The following is a 12,899-nucleotide window of genomic DNA, read 5'->3' on the forward strand; positions in this document are numbered from 1 at the left end:
AGTGGATAATTTCGCAGAGTAATCATTGTCTCTTTGAACAGAAAAAACAACAACAACAACACACACACACACACACACACACACACACACACACACACACACACACACACACACACACACACAAACACACATTCCTCATTTTCACACAGAAATGAAAAGCAGCCCAGTTGCACATGCTGGATTAATGTGGAAAACTGCGGTCGCTCTGCTTCAGATTCAAAATGTTTTCTTCTCTTTTTCTTTCATTCAGTCAAAACTTTGATGGATACATTAGTGAAATGCATACTGCTGGAATAATACACTTTCTGTAATATACTCAGCCTTTAATCCTTTGTCATGAGAAGTGGTTGCTGACTGAAGCTTGGGGGGAGTTTCTGCTTTCAAGTGGAGAAACCTGTGGAGTAGATAGCCCCTGGTGGTCACTGTGGATATAACACTTTCACAGAGTTGACTCAGTGCCTTTCTTCTACTGTCATAGTAGAACCTTTTTTTTCTTTTATTAAAAAAAAAAGAAAAAGATATATAGGCTTCATAACGGAAAATATTTCCAGTGCAGGATGTAAAAAAAAAAAAAAAAAAAAAAGGAGGAATATGAGATGACATAAGGAATATATTCCACTGTCAATCAAGACATCTCACGAAACCGCAGACTAACATATTAAATTCCAGACATGTTTAGTTCATGTCACGTTACAGGAAAGTGGAAAGGTTTTAATAAGAAGTCACTTTGTTGTAGCTCTTAAAGTTCACAACAATTTCTTGTGCAGGTCTTTGACTTTGAATTTTGTTTGTACAAATGTCACTTATTATTTTATTATCGTATGTGTACGTGGAGCTGTTTAATAACATGGTGCATACAGTATTGTTGCATGCATGGTTGTATTATGATATAATGGGCCCCTGAGCGCAGATATGCAAAGGCTCCACCTCTCCTACGTAGCAGCAAAACACAGACTTGGTGGTTGTTTTGTGTGTTTTGTAGTCGTTTTTGTTTATTTGATGGAATTTTGAGATAATTTAGTGTGATTTTTGGTATTTTTTTGTAATTTTGCAATTTCATGTCTCGTAGTGATTGTTTTCTGTCTTTTTGTAGTTTGTGTCTCTGAGATTATTTTGTGTCTCTTTGTAGTCAATTTGTTTTTCCTTGTTAGTTTATGTCTTTTGGAGAGTTTTTTTGTTCATTTTATGACTCTTAATAATCCTTTTTGTCTCCTTGTGGCTGTTTTCTGTGTTTTTTAGTCGTTTTAGTCTCTAATCTTTTGTTCTTTTTGGTAATTTTTCTTCTGTTGCTTTTAAGTAGTTTTGTCTCTGTGGTCATTTTGTGTCTTTTGGTGGTCATCGTTTGTTCTTTGTAGTAGTTATGCGTCTCTTGGTAGTCAGTTTGTGTCTACTTGTGGTTGTTTTGTGTCTTTCTGTAGTGATTTGCATTTTCTTTGATTTAATTTTGTGACTTTCCATCATTTGTGTCGCATTTTGAAGTTATGTTGTGTCCTTTTGAGTTAATTTTGTGTCCCTTTGGTAATTTTGTGTCTCTTTGTGGTTGTTTTGTGTCTTTATATAGTGGTTCAGGTCTCTATGTTGAGATAATGTTGTCTTCTTTTGTTGTTTTGTGTTGCTTTGTGTCTGTTTTGCCAGGTTTTTGTTTTGTTATGTTGTCTCTTTCTTTCCAGTTCCTTTGCATCTCCTTGTGGTCTTTTTGTGTGTCTTTGTGGTTGTTTTTTGTTATTGATGTAGTTATTTTTTGTCTCTTTGCTGTTTCTGTGCATGTCTTTGTGGTGTTTTTGTGTCTCTTTGTGGTCATTTTGACTCTCTTCTTGGTGAGCACATGTTAATTTGAGTGACATCTTGCAGCTGAAGGCCAGGGGGACCCGTGACACTCTGCTCTGGCTATACTAGTTCAAGCCAGAGCAACATGTGATGCATTACCAATACGACAGTTTCCTGTCCTCTGTCAGAAAGTCTTTTCAGGTTTATAATCAGGTTTATTCTAAGCCACTCTGAGTAACGGTGCTCTGCGAAACTGCGTGTTTACTGAGAAATCTGCTTCATTGTTTCTCATTTCTGCTTTGTTTTGACGTCATTTCACAGTTTATGTAGCATTTCACCCTCAGTTTATTTTCTTTGGTGCGATGTTGAGATTGTGTTCTCTTTCAACGGCTGCCAAGTGGAGAAAGAAATGAAAGCAGATTTGATGGCTCATGAGCAGTTGCCAGTGCTTATCGGAGCGGGGAGATGGAGAGATGGATGAGAGATGGACGTGGAAGATGGATGACTTGATGGTTTGATGGGATGGACGTGAGCGCGGGCGGAGAGGATCGTCGGGCATGTTTGGGTAAAATTAGGGCGTGCTCTTCTGTGTATGTGGCAGCGGGGGCGGAGACGCAGGCGTGTGGGTGCTCATGCATGTTTGCGTGTGTGTGTGTGGGTGTAAGTGTGTTGCAGAGGTCCTGTCAGGGAAGAGGAATGATTAATGTGCCTCTGCTACATGAAGGAGCCACAGACTAAACCCCACAGCCTTAACTGGAGCGTAGCATACACCTCTTCCTCTTTCTTTCCTCCTCCTCCTCCTTTTCTTGTCCCTCCTCCTCGCCTTGTTTTCACACCTGCTTGCAGCTCTCTAAGAGAAGTGTGGGTTTTTTTTCTGCAAGCTGTGCATCTGCAGCGTGGTAAAACTGGGCGGCACCACGGAGAATTGACCATTAATGGGAGCGGAAGAAAAGGAAGCTTGGGTGTGCAACGGAGCAAAGTGTTCACAGGTTTATGTTTGACACGACAAATAAAAAAGTGAGCTAATCGATGATTGATGAGCTCTTGTATTCCCAAAACACTGTGTGTCACTATTGCATGTTTTGGGTGGAGCTTGGAGGAGGGTCAGGGGTGTTTGAGGGTTTTAATGCGGACTTCCTGTCCTGACGTGGGTGAGCTCAGAGCTCCAGGTGTCGCAGCTCTTTTGGTCAGTGTTTTGGATGACTGCAGATGTGCCGGGGCTTTTGATTTCAGTCACTGTAGCGCAGTGATACTCAACTTGCGGCACGTGAGCCAAATCTGGGCCCTCAACCATTTTCTAATTCACAATAAACATAAAGTCATTGAAACAGGGGATTGTTTTTATGCTTTTACTGCACACAAGGTATCAGAGTGCATAAAACAGCATCAAAATAGAGCTTCTGCCAGTGGAGGATCCCCGACAGCCCCCAACAGAGGTCCGAGCTAAGCCCCTAAAATCCTAGAAAAATTGTAAAATCCTAGAAATGTCCCCTAATATCCTGAAAATGTCCTTAAACCCTTGAAACGCCTTGAAATTCTAGTAACTTCCTAAAACCCTAGAAATGTCCTAAAATCTGACTAATGTCCTAAAATCCTAGAAACATGTATGAGGCAGCTATGACTGGCCCCTGGCCCCCTGACAGTTTGTAAAAGTGGCCCTCAAACAAAGCAAGTTGAGTATCTCTGATCTAGCGGGTCGGCAGCTGCGTGTGGCAGGTGCCACATTTGGGGGAACAGTGACGGGTGGCCTGAGTCACTTTTGGGCAGACGCGCTGGCACTGTAAGGTGTGTGTGTGTGTGTGTGTGTGTGTGTGTGTGTGTGTTCGCCGGACACATGTGATGGATGAACATTTGGTTGAACGTAGACAGGCATGGCAGAGTGTGACAGATTAACACAGTAGACCGTTTTCTCTCCGTATTATGTGCACACACACAATGAGGGACATCGTGCCAGAGGGACACCTGTCTTTTCGGTTTCACCACGGATGATGTGTCAGCCGCTGGTATTAATTTATGTACAGTCTAATCAGGACGCAGTGAGACAGCAGTTCACGTTCACTCCGGGCTCGGGCCGGATGAGGGCCAACAGACTGAATCGTCATATGGACCCCGTGAACCAGGATTCATTAGCCAGATGTTACCCAACATGGAGCGAAATCACAATGGAGCTCAGCCGAACTGTACTTTAGGGATATTCTCTCTTTTCCTTTTCTTCAGACTACTTATTCTGGGCCGGGTTCAGATTTGAGTTATGGGGAATTTATTCAAATCCACATGTCAGTCTTCAAAAATAACACTCACTTTAAGTCTTTCTATAGGAGACGTATGTTCAAAGTTGCTTTAAAGATAGCTTTAAAACTTTTTAGAACTCTGTATGAAGTTCAGTGTCGTTCTTTGCTGTAACAGCAATTTTACTGCCTCAAGCAAAATATACTTTTTTTCTTCCCTTTTTTGCACAAGTCCCAACAGTACAGATGTTACATCCCATCTTTGATCTCTCTCTCTCTCTCTCTCTCTCTCTCTCTCTCTATATATATATATATATATATATATATATATATATATATATAAATAAGTTTCTTATTACTTCATTAACTACAACCGGTAGCTCTACAGCTCGCTCTGTCCTTTGGTTGGTCAGAAGTTTTATAAAATCCTCCCATGGCAGCCACAGTTTTCACCCAAGGAGGCTGAAATTTTGCATGAAGGTTAAGTGTATGTCAAGTGGCAACCTCTTGGCCTCAAAAATGAACGCCAAAGTGTCAAAATTGGCAGTTCCTCTAATGGCTACTTAAGGCTGGCTCCAAAAGTGAGTCAAGCCTCACAGACCCCAACTTTACATCAGAAATAAACATGTTTACAGCCTGTATAAAAATGGGTACGAGCTCTATTGTTAATGTCTCTGTACATGACTACTGTAGGGGGGTAAATCTTTATATTCTTCTTAAATGTTATTAAGGTTTAAAGTTGGGCGTGGCTACTCTGAGTGACAGGTAGGTGCCGTCCGTTAAGTCGCTACCATAGCGACAACATTGGTTTGGTAACCATGGCGTAACCCCAGACTCCAGAGTATAGGTGTATCCATAGCTGTCACTCTTTCAGTGTATTTTCACTTCATGAAACCTTTTTGTCACCTAAAAAAGTCTTATTTAGTATTTGATTGTACTAAAAGACCATCTAAGGAGTTGAGTTTCCCCTTTAAAAAACATTTTGTTTAAATGGTTTTACGCCTGTTTTTCACATACAAAAATTAGCATTATCATAGTTAATCATAGAAAACGCATTGTTTTGACCAAGCTAGAAGCTAGCATTAGGGTTAATCCACGCTCTCAACCAAATATGGTCACTTCTGGCTCCAAAAATTCCAAGATGGGGACGACCAACATGCTCAACTCAAGGCTTCATTTTTTTCCATAGCTTTATTTAAGGACAAAATATGTCAGACACACAAGAACACAAACATACACGAGAGCACAAATAAACTGACATTCTACACAGATCATGATAAGTAATAACTAATAATCATAATATCAATGCATGAACAAATACAAATCTTTAAAAGGAGAAAAAATAGGACACAAACAGAAACAAAAATAATACACATTCATTATCATATCAGGTATTTCGCCAAATAAGTTTTTGTGATCATCTAAAAATTTGTATGGGAATATACAGAGCAGCGGGTGACGTCATGGTTGCCGCGGTCGTAGCTTTTGCTAATTCACTTGTTTCTACGCTCATTTCTTTGCTTCTGGTCTACTTTGTCATGACATAAACAGTATTCATACTTGTCTTAATGGGATGAGCTGTACGTTCTCATTCCCAGAAAGCTCATCACAAAAGAAACCTGGCAGCCTCGCTCACACGGACTGACGGCTATTTTCAATATTCTGACTGTGCTGCTCAGAATCACCCAAACAGCGTAAATCTGAATGCAAATGACTTCCCCTGCCGGTCTTATGCCTTAACTTTGAACTCAAGTGGCCCTTCCTCTCTCTGCATAAGTTTCTATAACTGCCTGCGTCCTCGCTGCAGTTCACAGTGTTGAGGTCCGGCTTTGTGAGCAGAGCTGATAAGGACACAGAATGGAAAGGACTTCAGCTCCTTCCAAACAGCTTCCCTCCTTCATATCCACTTAGTAAAGTTTCTCTTTTAAATCCGCTTCTGCGTAGCTGCTGTTATTGGTTGGTAGAGGAGAAGTCAGTCTATGCAAATGGTGTCCGACAGGGCGAATGAAAGTCGACAGAGGCAGATCCTCTCGCTCTCAGCCTGTAATAGACGGAGAGGGATTTAAATTTTAGAGAAGATGCTTAAAAGAAAACTCAAAGGCAACTTAAGATGGACGATAAAGGGACATTTGGTGCTCTTAGTGTCATTTCATTTAGCGTTTTCGAGACTTTAAAGAGTTGCTGGGACTGTTGTGATTTTCATTTGATATTAAATTGCAACCTTGTGCTAATGATTATGTACATGATGTCACAATAAAATTTCACACATAATGTAACCCGAGCAGGCCCAAAGGTCACAAACACAACACATGCGCTCCTCCACGGATACGGTGTCCATCTCTACTCCACACTCACGCTTTTAGAAAGTGAGCTCATGGGGTCGGAGCTCCGCTGGCACACTGTACATGCCATTCCTATCCGCTGATGGAGAGAGCTTTTTTTTTCTTCTTGAGGGCGGGTGGGCTCATAATCACGGTACTCCTCTGCTCGCTTGTTATCCACTCCCACCGCCGCCACTGACAAGCACAATCCCACCTGGGCCCTGCTGATCCTGCGGCGTTAGAGAGAAAGAAGGAGCTGATAAACGGGAAGAGGAGAGAAATAAAGACTGGCCAGGAACATTTGAGGTAATGGGTAGTGAGAGAGAGAAAAGGGGATGAGAATTAAATTTGGATACAAGCGTCATACAGTTATTCCTGGGTGGTGACAGTGAGCAGCGATGGTTGCCCACAGGCGGGCTTCTCTTATCTCCAGAGTACTCTCCAGTGATAATGGCCTCTCATTACAGAGCGGCAGCCCTGGGGAGACTCTGGATAAGTTAGAGCAGTGATACTCAGCCTCTCAATCTGGTCCCGGATAGGGTGCTGGGCGGCCCCCCAACCATTTTCTAATTTCTAATTCACAATAAAAATAAAGTGATTCACGCGATAAGGAACCAGAGTGCATAGAGGATGAAAATAGAGCTTGTTTATCCAAAAAAGTGTCAGTGGAATATCCCCCGCACCCCCGACAGAGGTCCTAGCTAAGCCTGTAATGTGCAGAAATGTCCTGAAATCCCAGAAATGTCTTAAAATGCAAGAAATGCCCTAAAATCCTACAAACGTCCTAACAATCTAGAAATGTCCTGCAATCCTAGAAACGTCCAAAAGTCCTAAAAATGTCTAGAAATCCTAGAAATGTCTTAAAATCCAGAGACATCCTAAAATCCGAGAAATATTCTAAAATCCGAGAAATGTCCCAAAATCCGAGAAACGTCCCAAAATCCGAGAAACATCCCAAAATCTGAGAAATGTCCTAAAATCCTATAAATGTTCTGAAATTCTAAAAATCTGCTAAAATCCTAGAATCATCCTAAAATCCTAGAAACATGTGTTGGGCTGCTGCGACTGTCCCCTGGCGTTCTGTCATTTTGCAAAACTGGCCCGCAAGTGAAGTATCCCTGAGATGCAGGCTTTAGCCGCCACATCACAGACTGCTGTCTCTCATCACACAGTGGGAAAGTGCACGACGAGAGGGCCCATTCCCATTCACATATTTGCTCGCTTACATAATTGGACGCGAGCGCACACAAACAGGAACAGACACTCCAACAAGACAAATATTAACACAGACACAAAAAGGCATGCAGTTTTATTGGACGCCTGAGTGTCTGCTGCGAAGCGGCCAGGAACAGCTGTGTGTCCAGTCCAGCCCCGAGTCCTCTCCAAGCACCAGCGGAGAGACAGACAGTGCCCCCTGCTTAGCCCCATAATCTGGCATAATGCCTTAACTGTAACTCTAGCTCGCATGTACACTGATGGACACACAGCCAATTCCCATCCAGTCCATCCTCCGCTCCTCCTCAGCTGGCAACAACTTCCACCTGACTGATAGTTAACACGTTTCATTCATGCCAAATACCATAATACCTCCCACTGACGCATCTGCAATGTGACTGAACCCTCGCACCGCCCGCTGACGGTGACTAAAGGCACCTGTTGTCATAAGACTTGTGTGGGCGATAACAGACACTCAAACATAAAGTTTACTAAAGTTCAGAAAATAATCTACAATCAATACAGTATGACACTGAATCAGTATGGTTTTAAAAAATGACAATACCAGTAGCCTTAACCCTTTAAAACCTAAGCATTTATTTAATAGTTATTAAATTATTTAATATTTATTTAATTATTTATTTAATTATTTATTAGAATATAAAGGCGAAATGCAACAAGCAATTAACAAGACATGGCCTCCAAAATTAGCAAGAAATTAGTAAAACCTTTACACTGAATTTGATTTTTTTTTTTTTAAATTTTTTTTAAAAAATTACAAAAATAAAAACAAGAAAATAAGCCAGAAAAACTGCTGAAAAAATATTTGTTTATTTTATACATTTTATCATACTTTTCTGCAACGTAATTTTATATATAAAATTATTATAATTATAAAGATTTGTTTCTTGACATTTTTTGGATTATGCTTTAATAATCCTCTCCCCTTTTTAAAGCAAAATTTTGAGTAAAATTTCTTGCAATTTATGTAACATTTCTTACCAAGTTGATCATTTCCATTTTTGCCCATTTTTTAAAAGAAATCAAACCAATTTGCTCAGTTTCTCAAAAGGTTAAAAATGCAGGTTTTAGTGGAGACATTTTGACAATACTTGGTACTGGGTTATTATTTTCATTACCTTATAAGTATGAAGTACGAATATCACTGACTGCTCAATAAGCAAACTAATGCATTTATCAAGTTTGTGTTTATCAAGCTGCATGTGCTTCGGTAGCTTGCTCAGTCCTCAAATAGAAAGGGTTATCTTCTGGTCAGCACTTATTAGTTTCAGGAATGTGAGTCTAATGCAACATTGACCTGAGCAAAGTACATATTTAAGCATAAACACCACAAATCAATAAACGTGCGCACACACTCGCATCCAACACTCCTGTCCCCCATAAATGCATTTGGGCAAATGCAAATACCAACGTACACAATCATACCGAAGCACGTTTTTATCCTGTTTACCTCAGCTGACATCATACGCAGGCACACAAATGTGCACGCGCAGGCAAAACAGCGCACAGATACCGCTATAACTAGCAAGCAGAAATAAGAGCTGCTCCCTCCTTATTTCAAAACAGGTTCTTGTTGTCTTTCTGACAGGCCTCCCTCCCCTCCGCCAAGCTGTCCCACTGAGATAAGCTGGCTGGCATTTTCATCATTCCGGCCATACTGATTGGACCATTATCATAAGAAAGAGGCTGAGAATCCAGGAGGCCTTCCCCCTGGACGCTGATTCATGTTCAAAGTTGGGATTAGCAATCTCGCCCCTCAAATCCCCTCAAACAAGGCAGGGCTGAGCAGGCAAATGAAGCAAGCATTCAACAGATAACGAAGAAGACTCATGGCTCAGTGGATGGACGGACGGACGGATGGGTTGATGGATGGATGGATGGTTGGATGGAGCGTGAGTGAATCCTTAGTGACAAGACCTCAGAGAAAGCAGGAGTAGTGATTCAAACTTCCGCTCAAACCTGACTCACTACGTCCACGTGTGAGAATTCGACTAATTTCTGTGCCAAATGTAACTTAGAGTTAGAGCCGACGATTTTCCAAATGTAATCAAAGTCAAAAACTGGAAGAGAAACATTTCCACCCTCATGCATTTGTGGTTTCAGCGAGCATTTCAGAACCTTTTTGCTAAATCTGTTGGGAGCTGCGGTGGTTTCTGGCTTCATGTAGCTCACTTGCTCCAGAGAGAATAACGGCGTGCTGTGGTTTTAGCACTGTGACTGCTGGCAGGGAGGCACCTGCATTTTTATTCTCATTACTGTCATTTCATGTTTTTTATTGTTTTAAATGGGGACAAAGAATATACAAGGCTACTTTTGCAGGGCTGGTATTTTGCAGTAGTGCATTCAATATATAAATATGTAAAGTACAAGAAATTACCTGAAATGATTATTTTTTTAAACTAAAAAAAATAATGAAGTATCTAAACAAAAAGAAAGTTAAAAAAAAACAATGAAATAACCTGGCAAAACGACTTAAAATTTGACAATCTTATAATAATGTATGTATGTAAGTATCAATATGATGATTTTCATTTTTCCCCGGCTTTTTTCCTTTACCGTCTCCCTTATTGCCTTTTTTTCCCATGTTTTTGAAATAAATTGCACATATTGCTCAGGCCTCACAGGTTTAAATAAATGCAAAGGGCATCTGAAAGCAGCACAAGGTAACTGATGCCACTCCAGGGTTCAAAGGGTTAAACACGTAGAACACATTAAATCTACTTTAAGCAACTTTTTCAATAGTGGAAACCAATTATACCAATACCAAACCAATTATAAAATGTATAAAAAATCGAAAAGTGTGCATGAGGAGGTGGAGATATGTGGACGAGCTGGACTTTTTTTACGTTTTCCTTACAACTCTTTCTTAAGCATCAACTCTTTCCTTTTCCCCAAACTCATCATAAAGCTTTAGAAACATTTAGTGCTGCCTTCCCGCCATGTTCTGCTCCTGTAAACCTGCAGCGTTAACAGTTTTAAAGTGAGACAAATCTTATCATTCCCTACCAGTGTTTATTATACGCTCCCTGTCTGTGCTGCTTACTGAAGTGAACAACCGCTGTGCTGAAAGTCACGGACTAAGGGCATGTTTGCAGCGTTAGTCTTTCTGCTATATTTTCAGAATTATCAAAAATTACACACAGCACAGTTACCTGGGAAACATAACACAGCTTTACATCAATGCAGACTTTCTTTGCAAAACATTGTTTGAAGTGTGTTTTAGATTCTGTTCAATCGAGGTGCTGAGAGAAGACAGTCACACCTCTTTGAAAAAGCAGGAGTCACGACAGTTTTCAGCTTTCAAGTCGTCTCTGTTTAGTCTTTGCTCGGTGTCATCTGACATGTGATCACTGTCTCTGAATCTGTTTTGAGAAAAAAAAAAACGGAGGGCTCTGAAAAGTCTGCAAAGGCTTGTAGGGGAGTATAGCGACGTAGCTTCAGAGGAAAGAATTGCTTGCAAGAAAAAGCATGTCTCTTTTGATCTGCTGTGAATCTATCCCCTTGTATGTGCTCTATATCTATACGTTTCCATTATTGAGGAATAAGTAGTTTGGTCTGAAATGCAAATAAGATAAATCCGAGCAAATGCCAGTACATTCTCTTCTAAGGAGATGGAGCAACGGACTTCAGGATAACTAGGCTTCTTACAATAAGTCTTCGCCTCCTCTTCCATGCGGACATGAAAAAAACTCTGATATCAAATCACAAAGCGCAGCCCTCTCCAGGTAGCTAAATGATAGATTATTCAAATTCTACCCCATAACTCAAACACAAGAGGCTAGAAATAGGAGAGGATTGTAATTACGCTCTCACCGGGGGAGCTTTGGCTCATCAGCACCCACAGCTCCGAGGTTCAAAGTGAAGCGATCCTTAGACCAGGTTAATAAAAGGACAAACGCTGCGAGTTTCATGCAGCTGAATGACTTTGTGTTTCCCTCAGGGTGTGCAAAGTCATTCTAAGAAAGTTTAAAGAAATAGTCCATCACAGCATTATAATTTTTGTATTAATTACTCAACCTCACCGTGGATGAAAATGCATCCCCACCTTTAAGCCCTCAGGGAAATTCTAAAAGTATCTGTTGGCCAAAGTACAAGTGGCTGAAGAATAACTTCACCAACTTTAAAATTATATTGTAATAATATTAAAAAGTAATTCAAGTTACGGGTTTGTTACAAGTTGTTTTTTTTTCCCCAGAAAGAGATTCAAAAATAAGACACACACATCCCATAGTGGGTGCTGGATCCAAGGTAAACCAAAATGTGAAAAGAGATCCGTACAGCAGGACGCTCCCCTTAAAGGATTTTATTCTGCGAAAATAAGTGACGTTTCGAGCCAAAATGCTCTTCCTCAGCCATCTGAAATATATGTCAACAATCACGTGACTCAAAGATAGCTGAGGTCATTCAATCTTGAGTGAAGTAAAAAATACAGATATACAACATAGTGAAAATACATAATATATATAGTGTATAAAAAAAGGCATCTTCAAAGGATTATACACACGTGTGTGTAGATAAATAAAAGTGTGTCGGAGAACATACACAGAGTATATGCAAAAAAATGTATATGACAATTCATATGAAGGTTCAATAGTTGTATTTTGTCTAAGACACAAAGATAGCTGAATAAAATCCTTTAAAGGGAGCTTCCTGGTGTGTGGATCTCTATCTTTTCATATTTTTCCCAAAAAGACACAACAAAAGAAAATACCTTCTCAGATGTATTTTATACTTAGTATCCACATAGTTTGAATATAAAAGTGATGCAAGTTGAAGGTTTGTATCAATCTCTGATATTGTTTTGCTGTTTATAAACCAGGTTTCTCTTCCTGGATGGATGAAAGCTGAAAGAAGTAAAAACGGTTTAATACAAATGCAGAGGTGGTGTTGTTGTGACCGACTAGTGACTGTGCTAGTTGTTGTTATTTACTTGAATATAACAAGTACTTATTCTGCAAACACAAATCATAAATCCAATATAACCAACACAGACTCCAAAACTTTGAAACAAAAGCCAATATATCATGAGGTAGGAGATACATTCAACGTTTGTCGGACTTTTAGGCTCCAATTCCAGTTTCAGTGAAGCTTTGTTGTCGTCTGTAATGTGCACGACACATTACACTTTGAGAATGTTGAATGTAAACAAAATCTTGAGCGAAACCCACTCATGGACCCTCATACTAAAGCCACAGTAGCCAATAATTGTGCGTTAGAACGCCTCACACCAGAAATTAATTTGAGATTCTCATTCTGCGTCAGCAAAGACACGAAGAGAAATCAGGACTGACTCATGTTCACAGTATTGAATCCTGAGTTTTTCGCACATAATCAGTATAATCATTTG

General features: G+C 40.2%; 2 long non-coding RNA genes across 2 annotated transcripts in view; one reads left to right on the forward strand and one right to left on the reverse strand.

The window, feature by feature from the left end:
• LOC148186293 (uncharacterized) overlaps nt 1–12,899 on the forward strand; it is a 154,093-nt gene that overhangs the window by 14,914 nt on the left and 126,280 nt on the right. The window lies entirely within an intron of this gene.
• On the reverse strand, nt 5,196–7,410 carry LOC148186294 (uncharacterized). The gene is made up of 3 exons (XR_015775016.1): nt 6,684–7,410; nt 6,351–6,546; nt 5,196–6,036 (listed from the first exon to the last, which is right to left on the reverse strand). It is a non-coding gene; the product is annotated as an uncharacterized LOC148186294 (long non-coding RNA).

This window comes from Plectropomus leopardus, chromosome 19 (genome assembly GCF_026936395.1).
Source record: "Plectropomus leopardus strain MGB_pleo_1.0 chromosome 19, ASM2693639v1, whole genome shotgun sequence".
NCBI classification, from domain to species: domain Eukaryota; kingdom Metazoa; phylum Chordata; class Actinopteri; order Perciformes; family Serranidae; genus Plectropomus; species Plectropomus leopardus.